Consider the following 18,920-nt stretch of genomic DNA (forward strand, 5'->3'; position numbering starts at 1 on the left):
AAGAACTAGTTCGATCGTTTTCTATATCGATGACATAGAAATCACCTAAAAAATAATTCATTTACCTTAACAAGAACATTTTCAAGAAGTCCTTCGGGATAAATGACGGATCTATCAGCTAGCTGAATCGTTACTCTAGTTTTCTTCAAAGGCTCAGCAGAAAGTGAGTTGTAAAGAGATAATTGCATAACATTAATTGAAGCACCAAGGTCACATATAGCACGTTTAATTCTTACCTTGCCAATTTTACAAAGGATATCGAAAATACCTTGGTCTTTTAATTTTGGTGGAAGTCTACGTTAAAAAATAGCTGATACGTTTTCACCTAAATTTACCTTTTCAGTGTCAGTAAGTCTATTTTTATTCGTGTAAAGATCTTTTAGAAATCTAGCGTATCTCGGCACTTTTCGGATTACATCAAGAGGCGGTATATTAATCTATACTTTTAAAAAAATCAAGAATTTCATTTTCCTTGGCTCGTTTGTCGCGTTTTACTAACCTGGAGGGAAAATGAGGTGGTGTGGTGTAAGGAGAGATTACAAGAGGTGTTGGTTTTGAATCTTTCTTTTTCTGGGCGTTAGCTTCCTCTTCTTGAGATTTTTCTTTCTTTCTTTTTTCTTCCTCTTCTGTGTCAACTCATTCCCTGATCCTTCTAGGATCTTGATTTTTATTTTTATTTAGAATTTCTGACAGATTCTTTAAGCATTGGTGCGATCACAGTGCCATTTCGAAGGGCGATGACACTAACGTTCTCTCGTGGGTTTGGCTCGGTTTGAGATGGTAGCTTTCCCTGCAGTTCCATTCGTCCCATGTTCTATGCCAGTTGACTTATTTGTTTATCTATTTCTTGTAGATGTGCTTCAGTTCAGTTTTGAATTTTTTTCTTGAGACAATGTCAAACTTTCTACGATGGATTCCTGTGAAGACTTTGGTGGTTGGTACTGCTGTTGTTGAGGTGGTCTCGGTTGATATGGTTGTTGAGGAAGCTTTTGGTTCCGTGCATAGATGAAGTTTAGATGGTTCTTTCACCCCAAATAATAGGTATTTACGTTAGGGTTGTATTGTCTATGGGGAGGTCCCGAATAATTTCCAACTGCGTTGACTTGTACTGTAGAGTCTTCTTCTAACATTGGACAACAATCAGTGGGATGGTCTGACATTGTGCATATTCCGCAAAGTCTAGACGTAGTCATTTTTCCTGCAACAAGAATTTGAACAATATCAACCAATTTATCAATTTTATTTTCCAAAGAAATTGTACTTATCTTGTGAACCCATCAAGTGGGTTTACTCGCAGAGCCAAATTGTTGATAGTCAGCAGCCATAGTTGAAATCAGATTTCTGGTCGCTTATGGAGTCATATTAACGAGTGCTCCTCCGCTAGCTACGTTAATCATATTTATCTCCAAATGAAGTAATCATTCGTAAAAGTATTGAAGAAGTGTTTGTTCCGACAGTCCATGTTATGGGCAGCTTGTACAAAGTTTCTTGAATCATTCCCAATAGTCGTATAACGATTCTCCATTTATTTGTTGCACTTCTAAGATTTTTCTTATTAATTCACTCATTTTTGTTGTAGGGAAAAACCTGTCAAGAAAAAGAAGGCATATCAACCCATGTATTAACAAAATTAGGAGGTAAATAAAATAACCAAACTTTGACTGAGTCGGCTAGAGAAAAAGGGAAAACACGAAGTTTAATTTGATCATCAGATATTCCCTGTGGTTTTATGCTAGAGCAAACTAGATGAAACTCAGTCAAACCTATTTTCATACTTGTGAGGACTTTCGTTAGGCAGTCTACAGTAAGTAGGTAGAAGATGAATTAAACTTGTTTTCAGCTCAAATGATATTTCTCCATAAGGGAATACGATACATAACGGTTATTGTTCGGCAGGTGCCACAACTAATTCTCGGACTGTTTGTTGATCCATTGGAATTGGTTTCTCGAAGTCTTCTTCAGCGTTAGAGAAGGTTTTGGTGCCAAAGGGTGTCTTCGGATTAGGTTTTGGATTGGATTCGGATTGTTGTGATTATTATTGTTGTTGTCGTCTTTCTTGTAGTGTTCGTGAACGCATTCTTCGGGCTAGTGCTTCGATCTCAGGTACCCAATCAACTTGTTCGCCTAGATTTTTCTTGGTCATAAATCAAAACAAATTTTAATCAGAATTTTGCTGTGATCCAAGATAACGACGCTAATTTGACAAGCATCGTAATTGTCAAATAAACAATCCTTTTTCTCGTATAATTATGCTAAAAAGTAATATAGAGAAGAATGGTTTTGTTCCACAGGGATTCAAAAATTTCTAATTCTAATTCGATTTGATATTGAACCAAGAAACCTATAAAACAAGTAAATTAAAAAGAAAGAAGAAATTTTAAAGTAAACAAGTAAAATAAAAGTAAAGTAAAACTAAGATGCAAACAACAAGGAAAATTGAGAAAAGTAAATTGTAAAGGAATAATAAAGATGAGAAATAACCTCAAGTTTCGCTTCGTCTCAATTCGTCTCAATCACTAAAATCAATTTTTTAAAACCGGACCGGACATTGAACCGGCGAAGGTACTGGTTCACTGGTTCAACCGGGTTCAACCGCGGTTCAACCGGATTTTATATAAAATAATATATTTTTTTAATTTTACATAATATTCAAAGCAATATTAATATATATGTAACACTTTTTTTAAGTTTACAATATTAAAAAGCATAAAAATATCACAAGTCATAACATATATAAATTAAAAACCATAAAATCAAGTGAAACAAAATGATTCAAATCAACTACAACATAATATTTAAGGTAAAACATATTAAATAATAAATATAATTATATAACTATAATCAAAAAAATAAAATTGGGGCTTAAAAAAATCATAACAAATGATGTCATTTGGTTTAATTTTTTTTAAAAAAAATAATCCCACATGGCTAAGAAACATAGAAGAGCATCCCAAAAGTTTAAAGAGTAAAAATATGAGAACAAAACAATCCCACATGGCTAAGAAACATAGAAGAGCATCCCAACTTACTTCTATAAATAATAGAGGTAATTTGACATTCAAAATCATAGAGCCTTTTGGAGCACAAAGCGAACTATTCTTTCGTTTTAATTGAGCTCAAATTTTAGGCTTCAATCGAACTTCTAAATTTTTTTTTGAGTTCGAGCCTTTTCGAGTTCAAGTTTTAATATTATATTTCGAGTTTGAGTTGAACTTGATAATTTTTAGCTCGTGAGTTTTTTAGTCGAGTTGAGCTTACTTTTAAAGTTTTTGAGTTCGAGTCGAGCTCAGCAATACTCGAATTTGACTTGTCTCGTTTAACAAACGACGTCGTTTAGTTTAATTTTTTTTAAAGAAAAAAAAGTGAACCGGCGGTTCAAACCGGTTTTGTCAGTTTTCAGCCGGTTCACCCCAATTTTACCGGTTTTCAACAGATTCATTGCCAGACCGGTTTTGTGAGGTAACCGGACCGGACAAGCCATCGGTTCACGATTCAACCGGTTGAACCGGTCGGTCTGGTCCAGTTTTGATAACCATGACTAAAATAGATTTTACTTCGGATACTTGCCGGTTACAGTCTACAAGACCCAACCCTTGTAACTTGCTCTTCTCTCTTGTGAACTGATTTCTAAAGCCAATCCTTGAAAATTAGCCCTTGTTTGGATTAATATCGACTATCGATATTAATGCCAATGTTGGTTTCGAACTAGAAAAGCCCGTGCTCGGATTATACTGTCTTGATGAGAATCAAACCCGATCTTGATTTCCCTTAGCAGACCACTGCTAAGATTGTTCTTAGGGAATTAAATTTGCTACAAGATGATTCTCCTCCCCAACTGTAGATCACAACGTCGAACAAACCAATATGTCCTATATACTAATTGGATTGAAGATATTGAGATGTTGAAGAAATGTCTATTGCCTCTACTTGTTTGCAGAAAAATAAAGAAAGAAATATGAAGATGTTACGTACCTTTTTGATTCTCATGATACTGAATTGAGTTATCACTCAGCTATTAGCTAACGAAAATTTTAGCCAAACATGGTAGAAATCATGTTTGGCATGTAGAATGGCAGTAGATGGAGAAGAAAAATAATTTTATTGAAATAAACGGAAACAAAGAAAAAGGCAGAATCAGTTCTATATTGAATTCTAAACTTGTACCCCTCAAACTTCACCCGTATGAGGTATTTATAGTCTTGAGTTAACCTAATGAAAATAAAATACTAACTCTTAAAATATTCAAACTCTTAATTCTAACCAAATAAAAATCTTAATTAATAAATATTAAATATCCTAAATAAAAATTATATGGAAACTAAATTCCTAATAAAATAATAAAATCTCAAATGTTTGAATTCAATTATAACTTTTAAATTCCTAAAGAATTATGGTTCTTATTGCTTTCCTCATTTTATCTTGCTACCTGGAATATTTAATTAGAGTTTGTGTTTGGATCAACCTTTAAATTTGAGTTGGCGTCAACTTTTCTCAAATAAGTAGAAAAAACTATTTAATTGGCCTTTTAATTGATATTTACTGAAAAATAGAGTTATGCACAAATTCGAATCAAAACAGCCCAAATTAATAACAAAATATTAACCAAATAAAACATTCATCAACGATAATTTCATTAACTAGAAATAGCATCACGTACTACATAAATAAAAACGAGATTCGATAAATCATAAGTAAAAGACAGATGAATCCGAGGACGACGCCCATTGAACAAGAGCAGCTGGCATTGACCCTCGAACCGTTTTGAAAATTTTAAACTAACTAATCTCATAGTTCCAAAATAAAATCATAACAAAAATTATATTTTTTTCACACCATATTCTAACCATTACATGCCTTCAATATTATTATTCATAACCGTGATGCATTTCATATATAATGTTCACAACACTAACAATTATGTCTACGATCAAATCCAAGACTAGGGTTTAGAAATATCATGGACTTGTTTTAAGCTAAACTTTTATCCCTAAATCTTCATCCTGTTGACCTCTCCCCATTGTTTCATTGTCAATACACAAATCACATACATACATACAAGTAATTAGATCTTCAATAAACCTAGGTAATCAACTTCTACCAATCCTTAATGCAGGATCGATTCCTTTACTTGATCCTGCAAAGAGCTTAGCAATTTCCAATTGGGTGTTGGCAATGATCTCGGTTCTTTTGAAGTCCATTTCGCTCCTCTTCGCCTCGGCTTCGACTCTCATCTTCTCTATTTCCCTTAGTGTTTCCATCCTTGCTTCTTCCGACTTCAAAACTACTTCCGCTAGTACTCGGACGCTCTCCCCTATTTCCCAGTACTCCTCCCTTTTTCTTCTCTTCTTCTTATCCAAAATTTTCGTCTTCAATTTCTTTGATCTCATCTTTTCTTCATCCTTATAAAGATCCGGTGTGCTACTATCCGTTTCCATGGGTGCCTTATCTGATAAATGGTCACATACTTTTGTTCCAGTCCCATCCTCCTATTAACAAGAACACAACACGAAATAGGATGAGTGAAAATAGAAATATGAGATTATCAATTTATCTTTTTACGTGAATATCTTTTCATTTCTATTATTATTCTCAATCAAATATTTTAACTCGTCTAATGATTTTTAAAAAAAAAATGTAAAACTTAATTATTTTACACAATATAAGCAGATACTACCTCTATTATAATACATCTTAAACATAAGTAGGATACGAGAAAATACATAAACATAATACAAATACGTAAATTATCGAGTTTAACTGGAACTGTTTAAAATGTTTACTATTAAAGTGGGTAATTTTGATTTTTTTTTACATAGATACAGACACATATACTATATGATTTTTACTGACCTTGGGTGTCTTCTCAAAACCGTTGGAACCATTTGAATTTTGTGCAGTTCCCAGACCCTGAGGAGCCAAACTCGGCGGCTGAGCCACCGACTTTGGTGGTTGTTGTTGCAGAACCACCACCGTGGATGCTTCCGGTACCGTCAAGGGAAGGCTAGCGAAAATAGGACCAGGAGGTTGTGGTTGAGTCACGGCAGATGTATGCAGCTGTGGCGGCGGCGGCGGCGGTGGTGGTGGAGGCGGCACAACAGAATTACCACGTAACAAAAGATCGAGCCGTTGATACAAAGGCCAAGATGATCCCTCCGCCGTGGCGGACTCCGACCGATACCGTTTCTTCATGGACTCGATCTTGTTCTTGCACTGAGTTTGGGTCTTCGGCGACTTGGTACAATTCACCCGAGCGGAAACGTAGAGCGCAACGTCCTCCCAGTCATGGCCTTTGAGCTTGGCCCTATTTCTAAGCACCCATTTGCTTTCATACGCCTCTAGTAAGCTTGAAACAGCTCCTTCACTCCATTCATCGCGTTTCAACCGATCATTACTCCCTCCTCCGCCACCTCCGGTCACGGCGGAGCTTCCAAGAGATGTTTCTTAGGGGAAGAGTCTTTGTTATTTGAGAGGAGAGATGGGTTATCTTGATTATTAGTTTCTTTGTCCATCTCTCCCCATGCCCAGAACCAAAAAACAAAGACTTTTGCACTAGTTTTCTTTAGCTGTTAACGTGAATTAAACGCCATGGGAGAGAGCCACTAGCATTAGCGACAAGGGATGAAACAAAATAAAGGGAGGAAAAAGGTTTATAGGGTTAGTGGGCAGCTAAAAAAGAAAGTTGTAGCTTTGTCAAATGGAGTTAATGATAGTAACCCTAACTTTTTTGCATTCATTATCTTTATTTTAGTTAAATGGATGTAATAGATGTTAGGTTTAATTATAAAATAAGTACTTAAATTATACTGTTTTTCTTAAACAGTTATTTAAAAATTTTTGAACCATTTAGGTATTTAACGTTACGAACGTTAACACTTTAGGTCTCTGAACTGTAACCGTCGTTAAAGTCTATTGTTAAGTGTCTCATATTCTAGTAATTTTAAAAAATTGACTCAAAACTAAAAAAAAATTAAAATTATATTAAAAAAACAAAAAAAAATTGAAATGGCCCCAAAACTTTGAAAACTCTATTTTTAACCCCTAAACCCATATCGATTGTCGCCTTTTGTCATTCCCAAGATGATCAATAACCTTATGAAATCGCAACCAATCTATGTTTTGTACCCCACGAACCCTATGCAAAAATGGGATCCTACGCGATCCCAATGACCAATCGACGAAAACTATAATGATGTATGATTTGGAATATGGCAAGGATTAAATTTGGTATAGGATTGTAATTTGGTATAGGATTAAATCGCAAGGAAGATAGAGTTGAAGGACAAAATGGTCATTTGTAAGGGAAAATAATTAAGATTGCTTATATTTATATTAGCTACACGTGGAAGAGAAAGAAGCAAAACCAAGGGTTCTAGACTTCTCTTCTCCCTCTTTCTTCTCGGTGCGTGTGAGCCAAGGTAAAGGTAAGAATTCTTATTAGTTGTTTATTAGCTGAGATTTAAGTTTGGTTTTGATCCTTAGATGCTAATTAAGCTTAAGGAAAGCTTAATTTGCTTTAAAACAACAAGATGAAAAGAGTATGAAGAATCAAAGATTAGGAGTTCTTGAATGAAATTTTGAAATAAAGTTCATAATGAGAATTGGAAGTTGAATTTGACTTGTCACTAACTTGATTTAGGGGTATGAAGTGTTGGAATTAGATTTAGAACATGTTGGAATTTGAGTGAGATTCTTGAATTCTATATGGAGGATTGAATTTTGATGTTTAAGAGATATTGAATGGGTATAAATTAGTTTAAGTAGGCGTATGCAAGTTAGAGATATAAAAGGAGGTGAATTATAAAGTGTTGAGAGGATTATGAAGGGATTTTCGGGCTCAAAATAACATTTCTGGGTTGTGTGCATTAATACACATTCAATGTGTACCGATGCACTCTCAAATAATTAAACATCGAATGCAATTAGTGCATCGATGCATAAGGAGTGCATCGATGCACCCCCTTAAGAAGAAAACATCGAATGTAATTTGTGTACCGATGCACATGTAGTGCATCGGTGTACACCTTAAGGAATGCATCGATACACTGTAGAGTGCATCGATACATACCTTCATTAAGAGATGAAAATAACCTTTCTTTTAGCCTAAGAAATGATAGTTTAGAATATATTAATTAGTATATTGATATGTATCAATGTATTACTATGTAGATATAGAACGTAATCTTGTTCCTGAACAATCGAAAGATTAGGATCGAGTCAAGCAAGCAAAGTTAAGGTGAGTGCATAACCTAGATGAAATTGTATTGAGATAAGACTTGCGATGAGTCTATCTCTTATAGTTAACCTTATGATTTCATATTCATGCACATACATACTTATATATATGTGTGTATTAATGTTATATCGATTTTATGCATAATTCATTCATGTTTTAATATGAACTTATATGAATGAATGCAATTATATAAGAATCCATTCAGGTATGGGAAATAATGAAAATGATCATATGAGGTGACTTATGTATTTACATGAACAATGATGAAAGAGATATGAAATGAGAATTATATTTATAATTAAGCCCATGTTATTTAATATGAGAGCTGTAGGTATAATTGGCATGCCAAGAGTCGAGGGATTATCAGTGGTCCTTCGGGACATAGTGGTCCTTCGAGACAAATATTCATGCCCCTAGTGGGATTTTATTCGAGCTGTGGTAACAACATTGTGTACAACATCAGTGTACTCGCGTACCTTCTGTTCTCAATAATGTACATGGGCAATCCAAAAATAAATTAAAGTGAAATTAGCATAAGAATATATGTTTTATATGTGCATGTCACCATCATATATGTTATAGTGTAATAGATGCATGCAAATTAAAATGTCATGATCAGATGTTAAGAATGCATGTTCATGATTGCATTGTTATATTTATATATTTATATTATGCCTCACTAAGTCTGTGACTTAGCGTGTAAGTGATTTACACGTAGGTACCAAGGAAGAAAAAGGTCAGATTTAGGAGTGTCAATGATAGCATCACTACTAGAAGAGCAGATCAGAAGTAATTAGCAAAGTATGTGTTTTGTTGTATTTAGTGTGTTGGCATGTAAATAGTTGTTAATTACGAATGCTCTGATCAGTTTTGTATAGATTTGGTCAACTTTTTGTAAGTCAACAACTTTTATTGTAATGAAAGTTTCAAAATTTCTTTGGTTTTCTTAAGAGTCAAAGTTTGAAAAGTCAATGTGACACCTCAGACTCGTATCCGGGTCGGGTACGGGTTGGGGGTGTTACAACTTGTCATTTAACGGGGGAAATTAATGGCAGTTACGGTTTAGACACCTAAAGTGGTAACATGTAACATTAGGCACCAGAATCATTAAAAAAAATTGGATACCTATTCGAGAAAATCGATATAGTTTGGCCTATAATGCCCCAGATTCCGGGTTAGTAGTTCGGGTTAAACCGAGACCCAAAATTTAAGCCCGAGGGACCTTATAAAATAGTTGGATCAAGTTTAGTGTTAGTGGGCTTAGGTTGGGCCCAATATTTTTAATGGTTGGTGATGAGTATTTTATGAAATAGAAAGTTGAGAGTCTAAAAGTGAAAATTTCTCCTTGTTAGTTGAAAGCTTAAAATCCCCTACTTATAATATGATTTTCACATGAATTACTCCCCATCTTTAAACTCACCAAACACTTATCTTGTACCTCATCTTTATTCTATTCTTCTTCTTCATCCTTCAAGAGAATAACTCAATGGTTTCAATCTTAGTTGGGTTGGAATAAGGTAAGATTATTAATCCTTAGTCCAAGAGCTACCTTTCAAGCCTTATTTTCCAAAATTTTCATTTAACTTCCAAAAATGGGTTTTTGGGAGGTTTAAGAGAATCCTTAGATTTTAAGTGTTTTGATAGATTCAAGTGATAGGAAGTGTCCTTATCCTTAGTCTACCTACCTATTAAAGTTAATAATCCCTTTTCTTACCTTTGATTAGTGAAATAAGTTGGGGAAAGCTCAAGAGCAAAGGGAAATGAGAAAGTTGTTTCTTGAGTAATTTGAGGACCTTTCTAGCAAAACAAGGATTCAAGGTAACACATTTACAACCTTTTCATACCAATTGTGAGATTTTAGACTATATTCAAGCTATAAATTTAAAGTTTGGAAGCTTGTATGATCATCCATGGTAGATTCTAGCATTTAATGTTATTTAACTTGTTTTAAACCCCTTTATGATCCATTCTATCATGTATAAACTTATATTGGTTAATTAGAAATGTTGAGATGGTTTTGTAAGGGTTTTGAAGTGTTTAAACGTGTAAAAATTTCAAGTTGCAGAAGAGGTTACGAAACCCCCTCTATTTGGTTTCGAAACCTTTTGTCCAGAAGGTAAAAATTTATAGAGATTTCGAAACCCCTTGAGGAGGTTTTGAAACCCCCTGGTCAGAAGGTTAATAAACTACTGAGGTTTTGAAACCCCTGACGTTGGTTTCGAAACCCCTGATTGTTTGGACCAAATAGGCCTAGAATGGTACGCATATAGCCGTGGACTTATAGTATGCTTCAAATTGGGTAAACTTTTAATAAAACATTAAGTGAGAATAAGAATAATTCTTAATTACATTTAGAAATGAGATAAATTAGGGAACATAAAAATAGCCTTAATTGATGCTTGGGAATCAAACAGGACACCTGAGTTCCTTTAGTAAGATTATGATGTCAAAGTATAGAATCAATATGAATATCCTTAGATAGTGCGCGAGGCTCTTTAAACCGACTAATTAAGGCTGGTGCCCGACACTCGCGAGGGGTGGTTTAGTCGAGGGTGTTTATTGATGTAGAGATTTCAGGCAACCATCTTCGGTATACTAGAGGGGTGCGTAAGCTCCGAGATGCGGAACCCTCAGCAGTACCATGATGTTTACCATAGCGTAGAGAGTGCAATATATGAGTATACTCACTATTTTAGTATTATCAATTAGCTTGAGCATGACATAAACACTTTTAGTATGACTTAGTTGTTAATGTGGCAATGGACTAGTTAGCTCAGTGTTTGGAATTTGTTTCCTTACGCAGATTAGTCGAGGAGTAGTCAGAGGAACTTTTTGCCAACATTGATTCAGATCAGACTAGTGCATAGTACGTCTCAAGTTCATTTTTAAAGGGCATGTATATTTGTAAATCCATCTTTTGTATATTCGAGTCGTAACTTATTTTAAAAGATGATTTGTATAATTTGAATTATTATTTTTGGGAGCTCCTGATTGTAAACTATTTTGATTTAAATTGTGGTTGAATATTGAAAATGATCATTTTTCAGATTTAAAATTTAAGAAAATTTTTGGTTAGCCACTCCGGTGGTTCCATGTGGCACTCCGATCGGTCGATTGTGTGTCGTACCAGTTTAGGGTATTACATGCACACTTATTTTATAATTAATCCTAGATGTTATTATGATCAATTATTCTAAATATTAATAAAAAATAAATTAAGAAATATCAACTATAATTAAACTTGGTGAAAGTTAAATAATTTGAATCATGGTTGTAAATTGGACCGTAAACGAGACGAGACAAATTGTAAATTATTTGAGTTTGAATTGGTCAAAGTTGGTCAACACTTGAGTTTGAATTTGACATGAGTTCTTAATGAGTTGAAACGAGCAACTTAATAACCGACTCAAAAAGCTCGCGAACAATTCAAAAAAATAATAAATTATATTTTAAAATTAAATTATTAATAATATAAATATTTATATGTTGTTTTTTTAATAAAAATATAATATAAGTTTTTCATGTACTTAAGGATTATGTTTGAGCTTGAACTGAACTAAGTCTGAGAACATTTTGAGTTAAGTTTTTTCGAGCTCGAGTCGAGCTTCAATTTTTTATTTCGATCTCGAGTCAAGCTTGACAATTTTACTTTTGTGAAATTTTGAGATGAGTCAAACTTAGCAATACTCGAGCTCGAATTAACTTTTTTTACATTTCTAGTTGTCAAAGTGTGATTAGATTGATCAATTGAATTGAAAATCAATTATATGATCGATTAAATGCATGAGATAAAACTAAAAATAATGTAAAATTATTATAAATCATTAAAAATATATGAGTCATCAACTAACGATCAACTATCGATTAATTGATTTTAGGTGATGAGACATTAGATTTATTAAGTAACATCAAGTTTAAATCCTAATATCATAAAAGTTTAAGAGGGTAGTATGATAATAGGCTTTTATAGGGATTGCAATGACTATTTAAATAAGATGAGAGTAGTGTTATCTTAATTGTGGGCAGGTAAGTTTTATTGATGCGTTTGGATTAATTTTGGATGCTAGCGTCGAAATGAAGCCAATGAATGAAATCCAATGGCCAATTCGAGAAAGAAAAAGATGGTGGTGATAGTGGTGGTGGCCGGTGGTGGTGAGTCACTCACGTGGGTCTGTCACCCACTCTCCCATATATATCCCATCACCCCAAAATTTTAACTATCATTCTTTTTCCTCAACCGTCCACTCCAATGTGCTTTGGTCACTATGCAAAATTTGACCTCCTTTCCACACCTTTTCACCATTACTTTTGAGTTTTGCCTTTTGCTTCTTTTTTTTTTTGGTGTTTTCATTGGAAGATTAAGTAAAAAAATGCATTGATGTATTAATTTTGTATATTTTTAATTATTTTAAAAAATAAATATATAAATATTTATTTTTTTACTTAATTATTAACATTTAATTTATTAACCTATTAGTTTAAATTAAATACTATAAACATTTATTATAAAAACCACTATTTTAATATTTTCTTTTGACATTTTCATTGGAGGTGAAATATTCCTTCAATAGGGCATATTTTGCACTTTATTGGATTCCTAATTAGAATGTGCCACACCAAGTTGCTTCGATTGCATTCTTTGATGGTCAAATTATTCATAGAACTCATTCCTTTCCTTTCTATCCCAAACATATTCTCGTCTTTAAATTATATATATAATTTTTATTTTTATTAGGTAATATAAGAATCTAATTAAAAATATATAGAAAGATATTATTTCAACCAACAATAATTTCGACCGACTCATAGTTTCTTCCTTGGCTAGTATTTCAGTTTAGTTTATCATAGGAATTCCATAAAAGCCTCAAACTTTCTCTCAAACTTTCGACATTCTCCTTCATTGATCCCAACATCAGACGGTCAGATCACTATGATTTTGAGATATATTGTTCTCTTTACCGGCTTCCACCTTTTCATTGTCGGTATTCGACATTTGACCACTAAAGCCCGAAAAATGATATATATGATTAAAATGGGTTATGAGTTATAGGGTTTGATTATGATGTAAGATTTAGTGTTTAACTAAGATTTAAAGATTGATGTTTAATTGTGGTTTATGGATTTAGGTGAAATAGAGGTCGAAATTAGACACAAGGGATCAAAATCGGTCAATCCGAAAATTTTGGGTGTAATTGTCGTCGACTACGATGGTCATATTGTGGCCGCCCTAAAAAATAAAAAATTTCCAAGTCACCATACAATTAGATAGATAAATGGTTGAGTGACTAAAAAGAAACAATACAAAAGTTTAATGATTAATTGAATTTTTTTAAACTTGACTACTTGAGTGACTAAAATATGAGTAAGAATAAAGTTGAGAATGATTTATGAAATTTACCGTAAATATAACAGATTTCATGCCGAACTTTTTTGGGAAATTTTTCAACAGAGTTAAACTAAAAACAGCATACTTTTGATGTTATTTTGACCATAGATTATAAAGGCAGTCAAATCATCGACATCAGCACACAGCTTGTGACACAATTCAAACTGCCCTTTGAATATAGTAACATTTCTGAGGAAAAGAAGTCTAACAGCACTTTTATGATAAATTACTAAAAAAGAAATGAAATTTTATGATTATATCCGATATTCATATTTTATTTTTTTGGATATTATTATGAATATGATTTTTTATGTTATATACATATAATAAAATTATTTATATATTCAAATGACATTATTTATATATAATATATTATAATTTTCAGTTTAATAGATTCACAAATAAAATTATTTATATATTATCAAATAACAACTTTAAATCTATCTATTAGTAAGAAAAAATAAAGAAAATATGACAACAACAAAAAAATACAACTTTAAATCTATCAAATACAAGTTTTTTATAATTCTACTCCTATCGATTTATAGGTAAGAAATATCAGATTTTTTAGGAGTTCCTGTGAATGTTGTTTGTTCTAGTTTGAAAATGTATCTTTAAAATAAAAGTGAGAATGGCGTTTGGGTTGTTTGTCCACGATTTTCTAATGCCCTAGGTGAGGATTTGATGGTAAGCTCATTGAAATTGATATGTCAATTGTGTATTTGATAAGTTGATGGAGCAACTTCAATTGCTTTGATTCAAATATGTAGCTCGCAACCACAATAGTTTTACTTTCTTTATCATAATTTTATGATTGTTTTGTACATAATCTTTCAAGTTATAAAGGTTTTGGTTGGTGCATAATTTTTTCATGATTGTTTTGTGCACAATGGTCGTTCTGTGCATAATTTTTTATGAATGTTGATGTTTATTTAATCGTATTATTTTAGTTTGTAGTGTTGTCTCGTTGGTGGTGGCGGATGCCGCGATGGAGGTGGAGCGGTGATGTCGTCATATTACATGATTCAATGATGTTGAAGGTGATGTCTATATATCAAAAAGATGTGAATGATAATTTAAGTCTTAACAGCTCACGATTATTTAGTGCTTTGGGATTGTGTTGTGAAGATGATGTGATGCAACCGAATTTGTGAGACGCCACCAGTAATTGTAAGATCGACGTTTGTGATTATAGGAGTAGCCATTTGTTGTTAGCTCAACTAAATTTTTGCTATGTATTTGATTTGTTTGTGGTGTGCTGCATAGCTAGTTGCATACATACATTTATATACAAAATAGTTAGCCAAGTGAGGGAACTTATAATTTATCTTCGAGTTTTGGCATTGTAACAATATGACAAATTTTCTAGTAAAGGGTGAGACGAGGGAAAAAATATGTTTAGAGCATGCGATGAGTTATTGAAATGATAAAACAATTGGTGGGGGGTCTATTTTTATTGTGCGAAAAAGGCAATAGTATATACACCTATTTTGGTATTATCCATATGCTTCTGATATACATATTAAATGTTTGTATAGAATGGATTAAAGAAAAATTTCAAGTTTCGACATGTGAAACATGCAAGTTTCCACAAAGTGATAATGTATAATTACATCATATTAATAATAATGTACTCTTTTTTCTATTTAGTTGAATTTCACTTGTTATCAAACTTATAGAATTCTAAAAAGGGATTATGGTAAAATTTTGAACAATTTTCATTGGAATCTTTGCATAATTTTATCCATAGAATATGACTTGATCTTTTGTAATAGTAAGATAAAATAGTGTATGCTTGTTTATCTTTTCAAATATGATTTGATCTTTTGACATAATTATAGAAATAAAACATTGTATTTTATATTAAAAAATAATAAAAATTATAATTTTATAACAATATATTAATTTAGTAAACAAAAAAATAAAAAAACCATGAAATATATATATATATATATATATATATATATATATTCTTTTTATTGAAAACAAATTCTGAAAATTGTTTTTAGAAAAATCAACCAAACAACGGAAAATATTTTACATTGTAATATCCAAACAACGAAAATGTTTTCAGTGAAACCAATGAACCTTTAAATTTAAAAATCTCGAATTTAAAATAGAAATAAGAAACAAGTTTAACAAAATTCTCTTTGTTCCATCTCTTTTTCCGCCCAATTTTGATTTGAACCAAACAGAAAGACTGTACATATATAGGCCATGACAATATTGTAGGGATTACCATTAATTATAAATATATTTAATAAATAAAATAAAACTGCAAATATAGTTAATAAAATGAAATCAAGAATTTGTCAGGTTGCTGGAATATCTCAGTTGGTTAGAGCGTGTGGTTGTTAACCACGAGGTCCGAGCTTCACCCATTTCTGTTTTTATTGACAACATTAGAAATTCGGGTAAACTACTTATTCGGTCACTCATTTATTCCCTTATTTCTGCTTTGGTTATGCAATTATTTCTTTTCAAAAACCGTATCTAATGTTACGTTTGATTTTTATTTTAGTTACCCTTCGTTAGGTTTCAGAATAATTCAAAAATTATTTTGACATTTTATGTTGGATCAAATTGATAAGATTTTCAAATATTAGAGATTTATTGAATTATGATCAATTTGATAGAATATATAAGTTTTGAGGACTAAAACTATTGTTATACCACGTGATGCCCCATTTTTGTTATGGCTCAATTTTCTTTTTCAAAATCAAATCTAATGCTACGATTTATTTTTTGGTCACCATTTGCTAGGTTTAAAAATGATTCAAAATGATTTTAAGATTTTACGTTGGATCAAATTGATAGGATTTTCAAATATTGAGGATTTATTGAATTATCAATTTGATAGAATCTGATCCAACATCATCAATTGGTCGGGCCCCAAAGTAGAAAGTCCAACAATGCTTCAGCCAAGAAAATGCCCAGAGATTTGAAGGTTAGCTTGCTCACCATGTATTTGTAAAAACACCTCAGCGTTTTGGCACTTTTTCGTGTATATACCCTCTGCAGTTTCATAACTGTGTGAACCAACACTACTTTTCCCTTCACGAAAGTAATGGATCCACCGAGGTTTTAGTTTCATCTAAACTATGTGAAAATTAAATTTTTTGTTGAAATCCCAAATAATGTCAAATAATAGCAAAAATACATACATCGATGATTGGTTATATCGATTTTGAGAAGGATTCGCCATCATATTTCGCTTTACTTTCATCTCGAACATTGTCTTTAAATGAAGCTGTCGCTTGTGGTAAATATCGATAGTGTAAAGAACCGAAACTCCAAAATAACGATCGTGATATCATCCTACGATCTCTGTTTTCGGGACTAGAACGATGGATACCGATCGAGTTGTTTGAACCTTTCTCGTGCTTGCCCGACCCGTTGAAGTGTTGAAACTGAAAACTGGGCAGAATTATATTTTATTCCTCAATATATCAATTACAACAAATAGGCCCTTTAAATATAAACAATATTATGTAACTAACTCAATAACTGAAATCTAACAAACTTAACAAACTAACAGAATATGCAACTACACTTAAAATCAGTTAACACTTTCTACACTCTCCCTCAAGGTGGTGGTTGTAAAGATGTCTTTAAACCCCAACTTGGAAACTAGATATTCATGTTGATGTACACCCAAGGCTTTTGTCATTTAATCTGCTTGTTGCTCCCCTGTCTTGATATGTTCTGTTTGTATCAAGCCTTATTGAATCTTTTCTCTGACAAAGTGACAATCTATCTCAATGTGTTTAGTTCTCTCATGGAAAACTGGATTAGCTGCTATTTGCAAAGTTGCTTTACTATCACACATTAGCTTAGCTGGTGCTATATTTTTCAAGCCCAACTCAGCCAACAACCCTTTTGCCATACTATTTCTGCAGCCGTCCCTACCATGCTTCTATATTCTACTTCTGCAGAAGAGCGTGCAACAGTGTTTTTCTTCTTAGACTTCCAAGAAATTAGAGACTTTCCAAGCTTAATACAGAAAACAGTTATAGACCTTCTGGTCATAGGACAAGTAGCCCAGTCATAATCACAATAGGCAAACAACTTGCACTCACTCGCAACACTTAAAAAAATCCCCTGTCCTGGATTTTTCTTGATGTATTTTACCACTTTCAATACAACTTCAAGATGTGATTGTTTTGGTTTATGCATGAACTGACTGAGGAAATGTACAATATGGACAATATCTGGCCATGTGTGAGTCAGATATATTAGTCTACCTATAAGTCTCTAAAAACCAGTTTTATCTTGCAATAGTTGTTCATTGCTACAAACTGCTTCATCATACTCAACTGTAGTAAACTTCTTGTTTTGCTCAAGAGGTGTCAAAGCTGGTTTAGCTCCCCCTGCTCCAGTTTCTTCAATTAACTCTAGAGCATACTTTCTTTGATTCAGCACAATCCCTTCTTTTGATCTTAGAACCTCTAATCCTAGAAAGTATTTCAACTCTTCAAGATCTTTCATTTTGAAATTCTTATTCAAAATGTGCTTCAGTTCTGCTATCAATTTCTCATTACTCCCAGTGATTAAAAAATCATCAACATATACCAACAAAACAACTATATCACTCCTTTGTTCCTTAGTGAACATTGAATAATCATACTTGCTCTGTATGTAACCAGCTGTAAGTAATGCTTCTGATAGCTTCAAATTCCATTGTATGGAGGCTTGCTTCAGTCTATAAAGTGATTTATGCAGCCTACAAACCTCAGACTCCCCCTGGCTGTAAAAACCATCAGGAAGTGCCATATAGATCCTCAACTAAGTCACCTTGTAGGAATGTATTATACACATCCATTTGATAGAGAGGCCAAGAAAAAAATAGAGGCAATATGAAGAACAGTTCGAACAGTGACTAGTTTAGCAAATGGAGAGAAGGTATCCACAAAGTTAACTCATTCTCTTTGATTGAATCCTTTAGCAACAAGACGAGCTTTGAAACGCTCAACATCTCCATTAGCCTTGTACTTGATTCTGTATACCCACTTACAACCTATTGGAACTTTCCCTGAAGACAGAGTAACTATAGACCAAGTGTTGTTTGACTCCAAAGTATCAATCTCTTCATGCATGGCTTAGATCCACAAAGGGTTGGTGATAGCTTCAGTATAGACTTTTGGTTCACTTAAGTGAGAAGTAGAAGATAAGAAACTTTGAGTTTTAGAAGGTAAGTGAGAATAAGAAATGAAATTGGAAATGGGATACTTACTTGGAAGAGATGAAGATTGGTAGGATTGAACATAATCATGTAGCCAATTAGGGGGTTTGATAATCCTA

The 18,920-nt window shown here is 32.9% G+C and overlaps 1 pseudogene; it reads right to left on the reverse strand.

The window, feature by feature from the left end:
- Nucleotides 1–4,840: 4,840 nt before the first annotated feature.
- Nucleotides 4,841–6,661, reverse strand: LOC120172861 (annotated as a pseudogene).
- Nucleotides 6,662–18,920: the final 12,259 nt, after the last annotated feature.

Source organism: Hibiscus syriacus, unplaced genomic scaffold (genome assembly GCF_006381635.1).
Source record: "Hibiscus syriacus cultivar Baekdansim isolate YM2019G1 unplaced genomic scaffold, ASM638163v2 tig00111881_pilon, whole genome shotgun sequence".
Lineage (NCBI taxonomy): Eukaryota > Viridiplantae > Streptophyta > Magnoliopsida > Malvales > Malvaceae > Hibiscus > Hibiscus syriacus.